At 34.2% G+C, this 16700-nt stretch overlaps 1 protein-coding gene across 3 annotated transcripts in view; it reads right to left on the bottom strand.

Annotated features, from left to right (window-relative positions):
• Positions 1 to 16700, bottom strand: part of FBXO4 (F-box protein 4) — a 117531-nt gene that overhangs the window by 68987 nt on the left and 31844 nt on the right. For 2 of the 3 annotated variants that reach the window (XR_011072211.1, XR_011072210.1), the window contains exons 8-9: positions 14955 to 15021; positions 10664 to 10793 (exon numbers count right to left, since the gene is read on the bottom strand). The gene's annotated coding sequence lies outside the window, so the exon portion shown is untranslated. The remainder of the gene's footprint in view (positions 1 to 10663; positions 10794 to 14954; positions 15022 to 16700) is intronic. The other variant, XR_011072212.1, reaches the window with a different exon arrangement.

The raw sequence follows: 16700 nt of genomic DNA, 5'->3' as shown, positions 1-16700 counted from the left end.
GATATCTCTGACTTGAGCAATTCAAGAAATACAATAAAGAAATAACACAGGGCACACAAAGCACCTGACTCCTGCTGTTGTTTTAATTGGTTGTGATCTTCAAATTGTTTAATTGGGTCAGGTTACAATAAGCCCCCAAGGTAAATATAGTTTTATGTATGCAAAGAGCGCCTTAAAGAAAATTATCTAAATTATAGTAATCACCTAGCAACCTAATGTCCTCCCATTTGTCTCTACAGCAGCTTACTAAGTAAGGTCTTAAGGGAATTTAGAATGCTGGGTTCTGAGCTAAATTTTGAATTAATAGTTATTTTGGCTTTAAAATACCACTCCAAATTTAATTACACTAATCATATCTAACGTTTATTTACACAAAAATCAGTCAGCCTCTTAAGCTATTTCTTCACTGCTGACATTTGAATCTACTTTTTCATAAGCACTTCTTATTAAGGATAGCCAATGATAATATCTATCTAAGTCACAAGCCCTGATAATGCAAACTGAAAATTCTTTGGCATGAAGGAGATTCAACAGGTTCACTAGTATTGTGCTCAATGCTGGCATCGTAGTGGCTTCATTGTTTACTTTTTTAAATCATTTAACTTAATTCCACTGTGGTCAGGGAATACAATGAAAGATTTAAATGCTTTGAAATTTGTTCAACTTACTTTATGATGCATCACATGGTCTATTTTGTTAAACATTCATGTACATTAGATGGAAAATAAATTCTGTCATTGGTGGCTCAGTGTTCTACATAGCTCTGTTAAGTAGTTAAGATCTGTTCAGATCTCCTTTATCTTTTTTTTTTGTCTGTTAGGAAAAATATGTTTTAAAACTAGAACCAATTGATTTCTAAGAAATCAGTAGTGGGGGTGAGATAAAGAGAGTACTCAAGGTTGTTTCCAAGATTTTTGGCTTGAGCAATAGGACAAGTGGTAATTAAATGAGGAGGAGAAAGGAAAAAAATTATCGCACATGACTTACATCCTCCCGCACATCAGTCGTCACTGTCTCTTCCTCAATCCCCACCCCTCCTCCCCACACCCTGAAGGACTTGATGCCAAATGAACATGCAGAGACAGTAATATAGCTATGTTATATGATAAGCTAACACACAAGAAGTTCCCTAATTTCCCTTTTGCCCCTCTCACAGTAGTTTCCCGTGATGTGGCCTATCAAAGAAGCTAATTTTCTATCAGACCCAGGAGAAGTGAGAGGGAGTTGCACGATGACTCATGAAAATCTTTTGACAGAAACATGGTTCATTTTTTTATATGGAGATGGTAAAGTTGCACATAAGCAAATATTTCATTAGTTTATCTGAATGTTGCATGTACCATACTTTTCAATCCACGGATGCTGCAAAAGACATTATGATGAAATGTCACTCAGGCTTGTATAAATGTCAAAAAGGTTCAAGGTCATTTCTCTACAAAAATAGCCCTTACAAGGAACTTATTCACACACATGTATAGTTTTTCATTTCTATAGTGTTTCAGTGCCTAAACTGGACTCAGAAATATGAGGACCCTCCAACAACAACAAGAAAAATGAATATACGTAAGCATACATAGACAGATATTTGGTAAAATCCTTTGAAAAAGTTGCTCGACACCCCAGGTCAGGAGAGGTCAGGATATCATTGGTAATTCAAGGAATCTGTGATGTGCCGCAAACAAAGTGAGGCTGGGAGAAGTAATGGTTGCTTTGTTTTGAGATGGAGCTGATATTTATGATTTCCATTTTATTTCTAAAAAAGCTTTCTACACTAACATGATGTACTAATCTCTAATAAAAAACAGCCTAATTGCTTCCCTTTTAGATTGCAGTCATAAAGGTCTGGTTTTTCTATAAAAACACTGCTCATTCTTAGATTACAGTGTATTCATAAACAGACTCCTGTGTGTTGTTTCATTTATTTTTAGTTAGAGAGAATATAGCATTTACTTGCATGAAACTAAACTCAGGAATTAAAGCTAAATGGATTTACACTGGGAGACTTTTTCGCCTATAAACAGCAGGAAGACTGTAGCATCTCCATATTAAGGCAAGGAGCAATGAAAAAAATAAATCAAATCAATTTACATAAATATTAGAATTTTATTATTTTGTCCACCCAAAAGCTATATTATTTTCTTGCTTGAGAAAATCAGTAACAGAAGTACTTAAGAACTCAAAAACCTCCACCTTGTATTTAGAACATTTGCATTTTTGTGGTGTTATGCCTTCTGAGAGTTAATAATAACATCGAGTCTGGGTACTATCTTGCCTAGGGTTACTTGAGTAAAAGAGTAGAGTTCAAAAAGTTCACACAAACATCCCAAACAAACACAGTTCTGAGAAAGGGATCATTCCATTGTAGAACCCTATGAATTTAATACATCATTACAAGTGGTAGCATCACATTTTGTTCCCTGGACCTAAGCTCATCAAAGTTCAATTTTATTACAGAATGATGAAAGAAAATGAATAGTAGGCTACATTTGTCCTTAAAATAACTCAAGTAAACTCCCTGAAAATGACTGTCCTTCCTTCTTTTTATATCTTCCTTTTTCTCTCCCCCACTCCACATACACATCCCCCTAAATGAAAGCAATGTTACAGCCAATAGCTTTTTTTTTTTTAACATCTTTATTGGAGTATAATTGCTTTACAATGTCGTGTTGGTTTCTGCCAATAGCTTTTTTATGCTCTTAGTCAAAAAGGGTAAACCTTGCTTAGGGTGGTTATGCTAAACAATGGAGCCAAGAGGTAAAAGAAATTGATGCTAGGACAAGAAAATCATTTCAAGTTAAATTAGGGCTTTTATATCACAGCTTAACCTGAACATGTTCTAAAATTTTCTCTAAATTTTCTCAGGATTGGGGACTGCTCTCATACAACCTTGGGCAATGCTTTCTAAATTTAACCCAAAAAAGTTATAATTTCAAGGATTATTACTACCATAACTGAATGCTGAGTTGGAAATATATGTTATGAATCAAATGTGTAGCCTTTTACTCTTAAAGAAAGAGTCAGAAATTTTAAATAGAACATTTGAAATAATTGAGTAGGGGATGGAGGAAACGAAAAGTTCCACTAAGAATCAGGTGGCAACATATTTATTTTTCCTATTCGTTTTTTTAATAGTTGGAGCTTTCCTGTAAACTACAGAGCAGCCGATGGCTTATGTCATCTAACTCTCTTATGCCTAGTTAGCAAAAGGCTCTATTTTCTCTTTTTAGATAAATATGGTTAATAATAATAATAACAATGATAGCTAAGTTTCATTAAAAGCTTACTTTGTCGAGCTCTTTACTTAAATCAACTAAGTTCTCTCAACAAGCTTATAAGGAATACACTACTATTATCCATTTGGCCAAAGAAACCAAATTACAAAGAAGTCAGGTAATTCTCCCAAGTTCGTAAGTAGAAAAGCCAAAATTATAATCCAGGCTGACTTTCTCAAGAGCACTCTTAACCTCTCTCCTGTATATATAGCTCATAACATTAAGCCTATTTCCTTCCTTTGCAATACCCATTAAGCCTAGAATTTTTCTCTTGTCATTCTTTAAACTTTACTTTAAATATGTATCATCCTTTAGTAACTGTAGAATCTCCAGTAAATAAATTGAAGGATAGTTTTTGATGTTGCTGCTTTTTTATTACTAGCTTTGCTTGCCTTTGCCTCCCAGGACTATTTCTTTCAATGTTGCACCCATCGTCATCATTGGCAACATCCGCAAAGATTTATTCCTACTATATGAAAACTTTCATGTATCAAATATAATCTTGTAAGCTCTGTTGAATAAATTAATAAATAAATACAGAGATGTGTTAGTACTAGATTGTGAAGGAAATTACATGTCTTGCCAAACTATCTTTTTGCAGGCAATGGGAGGCATTTGGAATATTTAGTAGGGTAATGACATACTGATTTGATGATAAAAAAAAAATCACAAAGTGGAAGTTTGGGAAAGAGTTTAGGAAAGAGTGAGACTGGATGCATGGAAATCAGTTAGGAGAATTTTGCTGTTCAATCCAGGCAGGAAATTATGAAGATTGGTCTATAATCATGGTAGGAGGAATTGAGAAGAAGGGTGGATAGAGAATCTATTGAAGAGAACACAACTTGGAGAAAATTAGACTGAAGTCACACATTGATAGTGAAGAGGAAAGATGCAAAATACCTCTTTAGGACAGAAGTTTTTCCATACAGCTTAGGAACATTTCCCACTTGGGGTTTTCATGCCCAGAAGAAAGCTGGACAAGAAAGAGGAAGTGAGTGCAATCATCCAGAGCTAATTTTTCCTACCATGAACCAAAATTTAGCAGATTAGAAGATAAAAGATAAAATGTTTGGATTTTGAAATTATAGAAAAGGGAACTCTATTGATGGAATACTTGAAACATCATTGCATTATGAAGCTTTACATTATGAAGCATCCAATATGATTCAGCAAATGGAAATTATAGAGTCAAAATATTTTATAGGATAGGAAAAGGCTCTCATATATTCTTGGTGGAAATGTTAGTATTTGAAACTGTATATATAGTATAATTCCAATTTTTTAAAATATGTGCATAAAGATATGTAGATGAAATTCTGTGAATATTGACAGGTTCTCTCTAAGTGTTGGGTTTATGGTTGATTTTTCTGTTTTATTTATAAGTATTATCTACATTTTCCAATTTTTAAAATAATGAGTTTGTATTCCTTTTATCTTAGAAAAAACACATGATTTAAAAGAAACAACAAAAAAAAAACCATGGATGTAGCTATAGTGTAACAAAATGGTTCTCATATATTTAAAGTGTTATTATTAGTATAAATCTAAGTAAATACTCTTTAATTCATAGAAAAAGAAACATACATTTGGGGGAAAATCTGAATTTCTCGGCTATAAAGGTGATTAATAGCAATTGCAGTTCACTAAGTAATGTTTTGGAATCACTATCCCAAAGGAAATTTAAATGATTTACAACTCCTGCCTATATGCTTTTATTTATCATAAAGATGTGTTTTATATTCCAATTTCCTCCTTTAGAAGAATGTTGATTTATTGGTGATGGTGTGTTATGCAGAAATTAAAGAAAAGGGAGTTGAGAAATTAGATTCAAGATTCTTTCAACCCTTTTTTACTATTTTCATCCTGGAATGTGGAGAAACGATAACACAAGAAAGTATTAACCTATGTGTTTGTGCAGTAAAATTCACAATTATTCAAAATGTTTTCCTGAATATATACTGTAGTCTCTTTATGACACTTCCCAGTCTCCTAGCATTGAGTTTCAGTCAAAAGTGTTGAGCTTCTGTAATTTTTCTATTCAACATACACCCACCTCCTCCCCCCAAATCTTTATTTTAACATTATCATGAGTGGCTCAGATTCTGCCTTCTATAAAGACACTGGAATTGAAATACTCTTAAGACTGTCTCATAGCAGACTCTCCCAGGAGGTCTGAAATGTTCAACATTTGTTCCATTTCCCCAATTCTATTGTAAATAAGATCTCATCTTGTTAGGCCATAGTCACCACTTGACTTCCACTGGGAGAGTCAGTAGCTGGTTATGAGTGAGCACCAAGGCAGCTATTTTTAGGTCTTCAAAACACGGACCTTCGGGCTAACCTATATCAATCCAATGATTCACAATCTTTTGGTAAGAAAACATGCAAACCTGCTCTCTAACCCTCCCAGATCCTTTCCCCAAATTAAGTCTGCTGTAAGCCCCAACACTAGGGCAGCCAGCTCCTGAGTAGCTGGCACAAACAGAATGGCCTGATGCATCTCCTTGTTTTGTCTTGTCTTTAGATTGATTTCAGACATAGTTAATACAAATAGGTATATGGGAGCCACTGGTGAGTATTTTTGAAGGTAGAAAGAAATTCTATGAAGGGGATATGATCATATTTAATGAACCTGAACTCTTTAGTAATACGAGAAGATAAATTTACAAGAGGATGAAATGTAGTTACAGACTCCTTGGATATTGGAATTTAAATTTGTAGGTCTGAGAATTTAAAGTTTTAGGCCCTATAAATATAAATAGTAACCAAGAACCAAGGACATGTCTTAGCAACACCAGGGGACCTTATGGGCTCAGAAGTGTGTACTGGAGCCAGCTTGCACTGGCTCAGTGCAAAAATTGTCTCATTTCTTCCTAATTCCACATTCAGTGATGTCACAATAATAGCTAGAAATAGGCCATGGTTGGAGAGGTTAAGTCACAGAGATTATCAAACACTACAGATTAGGACTTTTTTTTTTCCTGATAGGCAGTTGTTGAGCATTTGCTAGACATAAACAAAGGAGTATAGATTTCAGAATTTTTAATAATGTAATTAGTTGTAAGCATGATCATACACTCTTTCAAAGTCAGTGCTGTCTAATGAAAAAAACAAAATCTACACATGAAGAAGAATATTATATAAGGCAGACTGATTAACTGAAGATATACATCATACACCCTAGGGCAACTACTAAAAAAATTTTTAAGAAGTATCAGTAATAAGTTAATAGTGAAGATAAAATAGAATCATAAGAAAAATGTTCAGTTAACCAAAAAGAAGGCAGAAAAAGAGGATGAAAGAAATGAAGAACAGATGGAACAATAGAAAGCAAGATTGTAGAATTTAATTCAACCATATCAACATTGACAAAATGTGAATGATCTAAATGTGCCAATTAAAAACAGAGATTGTCAGACTGGAGTTTTAAAAAGTATATGTTATTTATAAGAAATCTCCTTAATATAAAAGCATAGATAGGTTAAAAGTAAAATGTTGAAAAAAGATATACCAGGCAAACACCAAGAAAAGAAAACTTGGGTGGCTTTAATAATATCACACAAAGTTACTTCAGAACAAGGAATATTATCAATGTTTAAAAGAAAAATTAGATAATAATAAATGGGTCAATTCTCCAAGAAGACCTAAGAATTCTAAATGTGTACATCCCTAATAACAAAACCTCAAAATACACAAAACAAAAACTGATAGTGCTAAAAAGAGAAATAGATAAATCCACAATTACAGTTTGACACTTCAACATTCCTCTCTCAGTAATTGCTAGACCAAAGACAGGAAATCAGTAAAGATACAGCAGACATAAGCAACATTATCAACCAATATGTCACTATAATATCATATTATTTACATTTATGGAACACTCCATACAACATCTGAGTAAGCATTTCTTTCAAGTGCATGTGGAACATTCAACAAGATAGACAGTATTCTTGGCCATAAAACAAACTTTGCCAAATTTTAAAGAATAGAAATTATTAAAAGTATGTCTTTAGATCATAATAGAATTAAACTAGAAATTAATTTTTTAAAATATATCTGGAAAATTCCCAAATATTTGGAAGCTAAAGCTGCAACGAATATTCTCATATATTCATCATTGCAACTGAGTTCTATTATTTTCTTAAATACATAATCTTTAAAATATGATGACCCCTTATGATACGGATGAATTACTATTGTCATATGCAAGGTTTTTTTGTTATTTTATAGGACTAAATATACCACTTCTCAAAATGACCCTTGGCAGAATTACAAACCTCAATCTGAAACTGAAATTCAAGACTTTTCTAACACTATCCCCCATATACCTATGTCCACATGACAACGTCCTAGTCATCCTTTTAGACATAGCTCAAACATCCCCGAGAAGCCTTCTTTGACAGTTGTCTATGCAGGCCCACTCCTAATCATCCCCCCAAATTAGACTTTCCTTCTTGCATGTTCCCATAGCTCTCTTCACATACCCCTGGTGACACATCTGGTGTCCTCTGCCTGGTTACCTCTACTTGTCCTTCAAACTTCAGCTGCAGGCTCCATAAAAGCATTCCATATCCTTCTCCCCTACTTACCTTCACTGGTTAGACAATTCTCTTACATAAGCCAAAAACACTCAATAATTAGTGTAGGGTTTCTCAAGAGCAGCACTATTGACGTTTTTGACCTAATAACTCTGTTGTGCAGGGCTGTCCTGTGCATTGTAGGATGATTAGTAGTATCCTTGGCCTCTACCTACCAGGTGCCAGTAGCACACACACCCCAGACATGACAATCAAAGATGTCTTCAGACATTGCCAAGTGTCCTCTGCGGGGCAAAATATTCCCTTATTTGAGAACCACTGATTAAGTGCTACTAATCATACTGATTGTGATCAGTCTGTTTATCTGTTTATTAGTCTATCTTAGACTATTGGCAATTCAAAGGAAGAAACTGTATATTTTCTTTCTGAAGCCCAGTTTCTAGCACAGAACCTGGAACCTAATAAATACTTATATTTTGCTGAAGAAAATAAGTGAAATTCTATTGCTTTGGAAATTATTTTGTTTATAGATCTATATAGCACCTTTTTTCTTCTTCTCCCTTCTGGATTGGGATCTCCTTGAGGACAAAAAACCTTATTTATTCACTTTTATGAATAAAAAGTGAATAATGCACTAAAGTTGTCTGATCATTGTTTTATGATTATATCAATCAACAAAAGAATTTCTCATGTAGATAAGAATGTACTAAAACTGACAGATTATAATCCAGGCTTTCAAGAGTAAGTGGGAGAAAGAAGAGGTGCATTTTTTAAAACATATATATGTAAAATGAAGTAAATGGGAGCATAAAACTCTATTCATAATTATAGACAGCTATCTGCAAACTCTTCATAAGTTATTTTAATCAATTTATTTCTGCTTTAATAAACTAAATATAATATAACAGGGATGAAAATGATGGAACCAAAACTATAAATTGCTAGAAGGATAGAGAAAGACATGTTCTACCTATTTTAAAATCATTAAAATGCACATAATCAAGAGGGAAGACACTAGATGACTTATGAGCCTATAGAGTGGTCTTTTTAATAATAATCAAGGTAATCATTATTTCCAAGAAGATTATCTAGCATGTAAGATGCTAGTCATGCACGGAATTATTATTAGACAGAAAATACTTATCTTTTATGTCTTAATTTTTACCAGGAAATACACTCCATTAAAATTAATCAGTTAAAAAAAACTGATCTATTACATTGAGTAACTTTTTATTATCTAGCTTGTGTTTTTCAAAAATTATTATTACATGTGTAGTGATGGATGGTAACTGGACTTATTGGGGTGATTATTTCATAATGTATAAAAATATTGAATCACTATGCTGTACACCTGAAACTAATATAACATTGTATGTTAAGTATAACTTAGTTAAAAATTATTATTAGAAAAGCAGCACATGTGCATTGTAGAAAATTAGAAAAGCGTTATTAAATCAATCCTTCACCACCAGAGACCATCACTACTAATTCACGCCTATATTTCCAGGTCTTTACACACACACACACACACACACACACACACACAACCCTTTGTAGTTACATATCAATATAAAATCGTATTGTACATACTCTTCCTCAACCTACTTTTTTCAGTAAGTAATCTCTGCTTTCTCTTTCAGTACCTTTTATCTCTTCTAATACTTATACTATATTCAAAATTCCCCATTTGATCCAAAAATATCACATACAGATGGTTTGTCCATTCAAATATCAAATGTAGGATCAAACTTTCATCTGGTTTTTATGTCCCTTAAGTTTCTTGTAATAGATTATAATCTCTTTTTCACAATCATGACTTTTTAAAGAACCAGGTCAATTACCTATTGCAGAATATCCCTGGATTTTTCTGGTTTCTTTGCTATGCTACCATTTAACTTGTCAGTCTCTATCCTGCATTTCTTATAAATTGTACATTATATTAGAGGCTTAATAAACCCAATTTAAATATTTTTGCCTAGAATAATTCATAGGCCTTGGTGTGTACTTCATGTGGCTTTATATCTGGCACACAATATCTGATTAACAAACATTAATGACACTATGATTGATTGATTCCTATACTGTTATTTTGTTTTCCCCTCCACTGTACAGATAAAATTTTCCCCTTGTGATTAAAAAATAATGTGTGAGGTTTTCTTTTAACTATTAACCAATGGCCAGTTTTCCATAAACCATTTACATAATGATCTTGACACCCATTAATAATCCTTCCCTCAATCTATTAATGTAATTTCTGTGAAATTATTTTTTTCTAATTCTACAGTCCTTTCTATGTCTTATAATGCATTTTTCTGTAAAACAGCATGCTTCCTCAAAAATTGGGATATTTGGTTACCCTGTTGGTGAGGATGTAAGCAACAGAAGTACCATAGACACCTGGTGGGAATAGTCACACTTCACTTTTGGAAAACAATTTGGCATTATCCAGCCAAGTTGAAGATACACACAATCTATTACCCAGCATTTCCATTTTAGGTATAGCATTTCCCACTTTAGGCATTCTTCACTTAAGATCAGAAATTTATTTTTGTAAATTAGACATTTTAAAAATAAATGCTAATTGAGAGTCTATTTCTTAATATTTCAAATAAGGAAAATTATAGTGTTTTTATATCAACTTAAAACCTCAACCAATTTCCTAAAACATAACTAATTCAGAGTAAAATGCATATAAAGTATTCATTAAATGACTAATATGGTTACTTCAAATAGTTTCTTTGTATGCAGAACATGCTGTATTAGTCTAGGTTCTCCAGAGAAGTAAAACTTGGATATATAATATCCAATTGATGTAATATATCATACATGATTTATTATAAGGAATTGGCTCACGTGATTATGGAGACTGAGAAGTTCCAAGATCTGCAGTTGAACCCAGAAATCTGGTGAAGACCCAGTAAAGCCAATGGTGTAGTTCCTGTCCAAGTCCAATTGTGAAGGCAGGAGAAGACCAATGTTCCAGCTAGAAGACAGGCAGAGAGAGCAAATTCTCCTTTATTCAGCCTTTTGTTCTATTCAGGCCTTCAATGAAATGGATGAGGCTCACCCACATTGGAAAGGGCCACCTGTTTAACTTAGTCTGTCTATTCAAATGTTAATCTCATCCAGAAACTCCCTCACAGATACATTCAGAATAATGTTTAACCAAATATCTGGGCAACGCCTCCAGTCAAGTTGACACATAAAATTAACCATCACATATGCCCTTCAGTGATTCTAGCTACACCTTTCAAAACATTAATACTTAACAATTCTACCTGGAATATAACCCAGACTTCCCCTCCCACACACATTGTTTTGTTTAAAATGTAGTATTGACTTTGCGAGACATAAATACAATTTTTTCATATAAATCAGCTAACAAGGATATTGCAAGGACACTTACATTCTAAAGTTTGGATATCAAAGTCCAAGAGGTGTTTCACGAGGGAAATGTTAAAGTATGCCAGTACTACCCTAAAAACATGTAAACATATGCACTAGCATACATGTGTAAGAATATTTGTAGCAGTGTTATTTATGGTAACCAAAAACTGCAAACACTTGAATGTCCACTTACAATAGTATGAATGAGTTGTGAAATATGCATACAATGGAAGAGTATATCACTAAGAAAATGGTATGCAAAACGCTATAGTATGGATGACCTTGCAAACACAATATTGAACAAAAGAAGAAAGATAAAAATAATTCCAACAGTATGGAGTCCACTCATATTAAGTTCAAAGCAGGCTAAACCAGGCCATTGTTTAGAGATGCACATATAGGTTGTAAAAGCATAAAGGAAAAGAAAGGTATGATTATCACAAAGCCAGAATAGTGGATACTTCCAGAGTGGAGGGATAGAATTATAATTAGGAAGGAAGCCACAAATAAGGTGGGTGTTCTTGGATATTGCAAAATTTCTACTTTTTGACTTTGGTTATACCAGAGTTTGTTTTATAGGTATTCATTAGACAGTACAGATATATTTTATAAATTCTTCTGTAAGTACATATATTTCATAATAAGAAAAGAATAAGAGATGAATGGAAAAAGTTAGATTAGGCATTATATAGGAGGTACAACTGCAAGATGCTGCTGGCAGGCACCAACCTCTGCTTGCTGTATCTGACCAAGTGTCAACACATGTATAACTGAACTGCAGAAGATAAATTAAGGACAACTAAAATAAGCCAGAGACAGAAGCATTTGCAAAGGAGCTTGCACTTAGAAAATGCTCAAAAACAACACATTTGTTGGATTGGAACTTGATGAATGGAAAAAGAAAACTTCCATATATGTAAAAGGCTTAAAGAAACAGGCTAGGGTCTTCCCTGGTGGCTCAGTGGTTGACAATCCGCCTGCCAATGCAGGGGACATGGGTTCGAGCCCTGGTCCGGGAAGATCCCACATGCCGCGGAGCAACTAAGCCCATGTGCCACAACTACTGAGCCTGCGCCCTAGAGCCTGAGAACCACAACTACTGAGCCTGCGTGCTGCAACTACTGAAGACTGCGCACCTAGAACCCATGCTCCACAACAGGAGAAGCCACCGCAACGAGAAGCCCGCACACTGCAACAAAGAGTAGCCCCTGCTCACCGCAACTAGAGAAAGCCTGCACACAGCAACAAAGACCCAACGCAGCCAAAAAAAAAAAAAAAACCAACAGTCTACAAGATTTAAAAATAAAACAAAAACTAAACACCTTCATGGGGACATAATAGGCATTCATAAAATCATAAAATGTAAGAATACTGTGAACATGGCTTTGGGCAATAAATCCTGCAATTTTCAAGACATGAGGATGCCAACGAAATTCAAAAGAAATCATTTTCAATAATTAAAAGAAATTGTATCTTACACAGAAAGCAGTAAATATATAATAAGTCATAATTATTATATGTGCTTAAATTTTGGTATTGACAGAAAAAAATACCAAATAAATAAGCACCTAGCCAGAATATTCAGCCTCAGAAGAAAGCGTTCAATCATTTTATGACTGTTTAAAATTCAGTTAAAATAAATGTTTCTCAATGCTTTGACCAGGCTCTGGTACATGAGGCAAAAGTTCAGAAGCATTCTCCTATGACTTCCGATTTCCCATAGAGTGCTGCCCTCTGCAGGGAGAGCTGTGTCACATCTGATCCCACTTTTCCGTGGTAATTTTTGTAAAAATTTCCACTTTCGTTTTCATGAATGGAATGTGTCTATCTTCCTCCTGAAACACTTCATTTGAAATTACAGTCAGTTGTAAACAAGGTAAAGATGGCTATGACATGTTTTCAATTAAACTAAGAAAAAAAATCTATTTTAGTATTTACAAAGAAAATCATAAAATGGAGAAAATATATATTATAAATTGTATTGCATTATTCAGTATAAGGAGAAATCAAATCTGAAATATTTTAAAGTAATTTTAAAAACAGGTATTCAAGGCTAGATATATGAGCAATGAAAATGGATTTTTTTTAATATTGGAGTATAATTGATTAACAATGTTGTGTTAGTTTCAGGTGTACAGCAGAGTGATTCAGTTATACATATACATGTATCTATTCTTTTTCAAATTCTTTTCCCAGTTAGGTTATTACAGAGTATAGAGCAGATTTCACTGTGCTATAGATTAGGTCCTTGTTGGTTATCTATTTTAAATATAGCAGTGTGTATATGTCAATCCCAAACTCCCAATCTATCCCTCCTCCCCACCCTTCCCCCTGGTAACCATAAATTCAATCTCTAAGTCTGTGTGTCTGTTTCTGTTTTGTAAATAAGTTCATTTGTATCATTTTTTTTAGTTTCTGCATATATGTGATATCATATGATATTTGTCTTTGTCTGACTTACTTCACTTACTATGATAATATCCAGGTACATCCATGTTGCTGCAAATGACATTATTTCATTCTTCTTAATGGCTGAGTAATATTCCATTGTATATATGTACCACATCTTCTTTATCCATTCATCCGTTGATGGACATTTAGGTTGCTTCCATGTCTTGGCTATTGTAAACAGTGCTGCAATGAACACTGGGGTGCATGTATCCTTTTGAACCATGTTTTTCTCTGGATATATATATGCCCAGGAGTGGGATTGCTGGATCATATGGTAACTCTATTTTTAGTTTCTTAAGGAACCTCCATACTGTTCTCCATAGTGACTATACCAGTTTACATTCCTACCAACAGTGGGAAAACACCCTTTTCTCCATACCCTCTCCAGCATTTATTGTTTGTAGACTTTTTGATAATGGCCATTCCGACTGGTGTGAGGTGATATCTCATGAGCAATGAAAACGGATTTTAAGATTACATCTTCTTAAATATTTGGCTTAGGGACTTCCCTGGTGGTCCAGTGGGTAAGACTCCACACTCCCAGTGCAGGGGGCCCAGGTTCAATCCCTGGCCGGGGAACTAGATCCCACATGCATGCCAAAACTAAGAGTCCACATGCCACAACTAAGAAGTCTGCATGCCGCAGCCAAGAAGTCCACATACCGCAAGTAAGATCCCGCGTGCTGCAACTAAGACCTGGAGCAGCCAAAATAAATAATTAAATAAACAAACATTTTTAAAAAATATTTGGCTTAAATTGCTATTCTATAATTAAACAGCCATCATAAGAAAGAGGTTTCTTATTTCAATGATGCTGCCATCACTCAAAACCAGTTTTGAACTGTTTACATAAAATTGCCTTCAAAATTGTTTAAAAGAAACAAGAAAATCAGACTATTTTATAATTTTTTTTTTTTTGCTAATAACATTACCAAATTTCATCATCAGCGTTACTTAGAAACTCAATTTTGAATGTCATTCTTACTTTAAAGCAGATAAGATTTTTGGAACTAAAGATTTTCCACCACCAAGGGTATTTGAAAGAATATGATGAATGATTCTAAGAAATTTTGAAAAAGGAATTCCAAGATATATATATATTGGAAGGGAAAACAATCATTTATATGTAAACTGTCGGGTGTCAGCTTCTGCCTAGAATGTAGAAAGTTGCAAAAGAATGTCATTCCTACCCTAGCAATAATAACAATCCAGATAACCCATAAAATCATAATTTATTAAAAAGTCATCAGAGAGCTAAGGATGGAGAAAAAATATCTAATGAATTAAAATCCAGAAAGTTACATACCTCTCTTGGGAGCAAAGCAACCTAATAGCTTCTTTCATCCTTGGTGAAGCAGTAGAAAAGGAGAAAGCTGTCAGAGCAAGAAGAAAGGTAAGAAGAAAACTGGGATAACTCAAGAATTAAACTTCTGAAATTTTAACATATTTTTGTAGACTAAGTGTGAGCTTGCATGATGGTTTAAAATCCTTAGAACACAGAGTACAGCCGCCTACAACACTTCATAGCCTTCGCAGAGTAGTCATGAGAAATATTGGGGCTAGAGTAGGAATGCTTAAAAAACTTTCAAGCACTCAGGCTTTACATTGATACAAGGCAGCAGGCACCTAACTTTGGTGAAGAGGGGCAAGAATACTGAGAGAGACCTGCCCTACCAAGGTACAGTGTGCAGGACCTCATGAACTCCGAGGGCAGGAAAGGAGGACTGAGACAAGCTCTATAAGTTCTCCAGGCTGTACACTGAGTAAGAGCAATGATCATTTATGACTGAGAGAGGGGCAGGGAAGCTGATAGAGATTATTCCCCGAGGTGTAAGCATAGGGGGTTTCTTGAAGTCTGAAGGCAGCATAGGAAAAACTGAACTGAACTCTTTAGGTACATAAGGTCTTCAATGGGTACAAAGCAATGACTGATTTTGGCTGGCGCAGAGGCAAGAAAGCTGCGAGATACCTCTCTGAGACGTAGACAAGCAGGGCCTGGGGAAGGCTGTGGGAAAAGCAGCAGAATGGAAACAAATCTTCCAGGTACTCAGGTCCTACATCTGGCTAAAAAGAAAATTCTGATCCCTTGCACAAACTATTTGAAGTCTGTGGTGAAATAAATCTAACTAAAATAAAGAACTAAGCCTAGATCCAATTCAGTCATGGACTAGATTAACTCATCTCCTCACATTACTGGACTGACAGAAGGAATGTGCAATGGGTGTAAATATTATTGCTTCAGTTTCTATTGTTCTATTATCAATATCCAACTATCAATCAAAAATATGTGACATGAAAAAAGGGGGAAAAAATGTGACTCATTCTTAAGAGAGAAAAATCTGATCCAACATGGTCCAAGTGTTAGAATCATCAGAGGGAATTTAAAATAACAATGATAAATATATTAAGCAATCTCATGGAAAAGATGGATAGCATGTATAAACAGATGGGGAATTTGTTCCTGATACAAATGAAAACTATAAAAAGGAACCAGATGGTAATCCTAAAAATGACAAATAAAATATAAGATGAAGAATTATTTTGATGGGCTCATTAGCGTTCTGAACACATCAGATAAAAGAATCAGTGAATTTGAGGACAATAGAAATTATCTAAATTAAAACACAAAGAGAAAAATTTAAAGAGGAGGGGGATCAAAACATCCAATAACTGTGAAACAAAATCAAATAGGCTATCATTTGTGTAGCTGGAGACCCAAAACAAGAAAAAAGAATAGAGCAGAAGAAATATTGGAAGAGATGACTGACAATTTTCCAAAACTGAGGAAAGATCAACCCACAGACCTAAGAAGTTCAGCGAAACCCAAGAACAGTAAATACAAAGAAAATTACACCTAGGCATATTATGGTTGTATGGTTGAAATCTAAAGCATAAAGATAAAATCTTAAAATGAGAGAAGATATATTACATACAATGAACAATGATGAGAATGATGGTTGACTTATCAGAAAAAACAATAAAGGGGATAAGCAATTAAACGACATCTTTAAAGTACTTAAAGAAAAACTGTTAATAAATAATTTTATATCCG

Source organism: Eschrichtius robustus, chromosome 2 (genome assembly GCF_028021215.1).
Source record: "Eschrichtius robustus isolate mEscRob2 chromosome 2, mEscRob2.pri, whole genome shotgun sequence".
Classification (NCBI taxonomy): domain Eukaryota; kingdom Metazoa; phylum Chordata; class Mammalia; order Artiodactyla; family Eschrichtiidae; genus Eschrichtius; species Eschrichtius robustus.
This window is presented reverse-complemented; position numbering and strand designations above follow the sequence as displayed.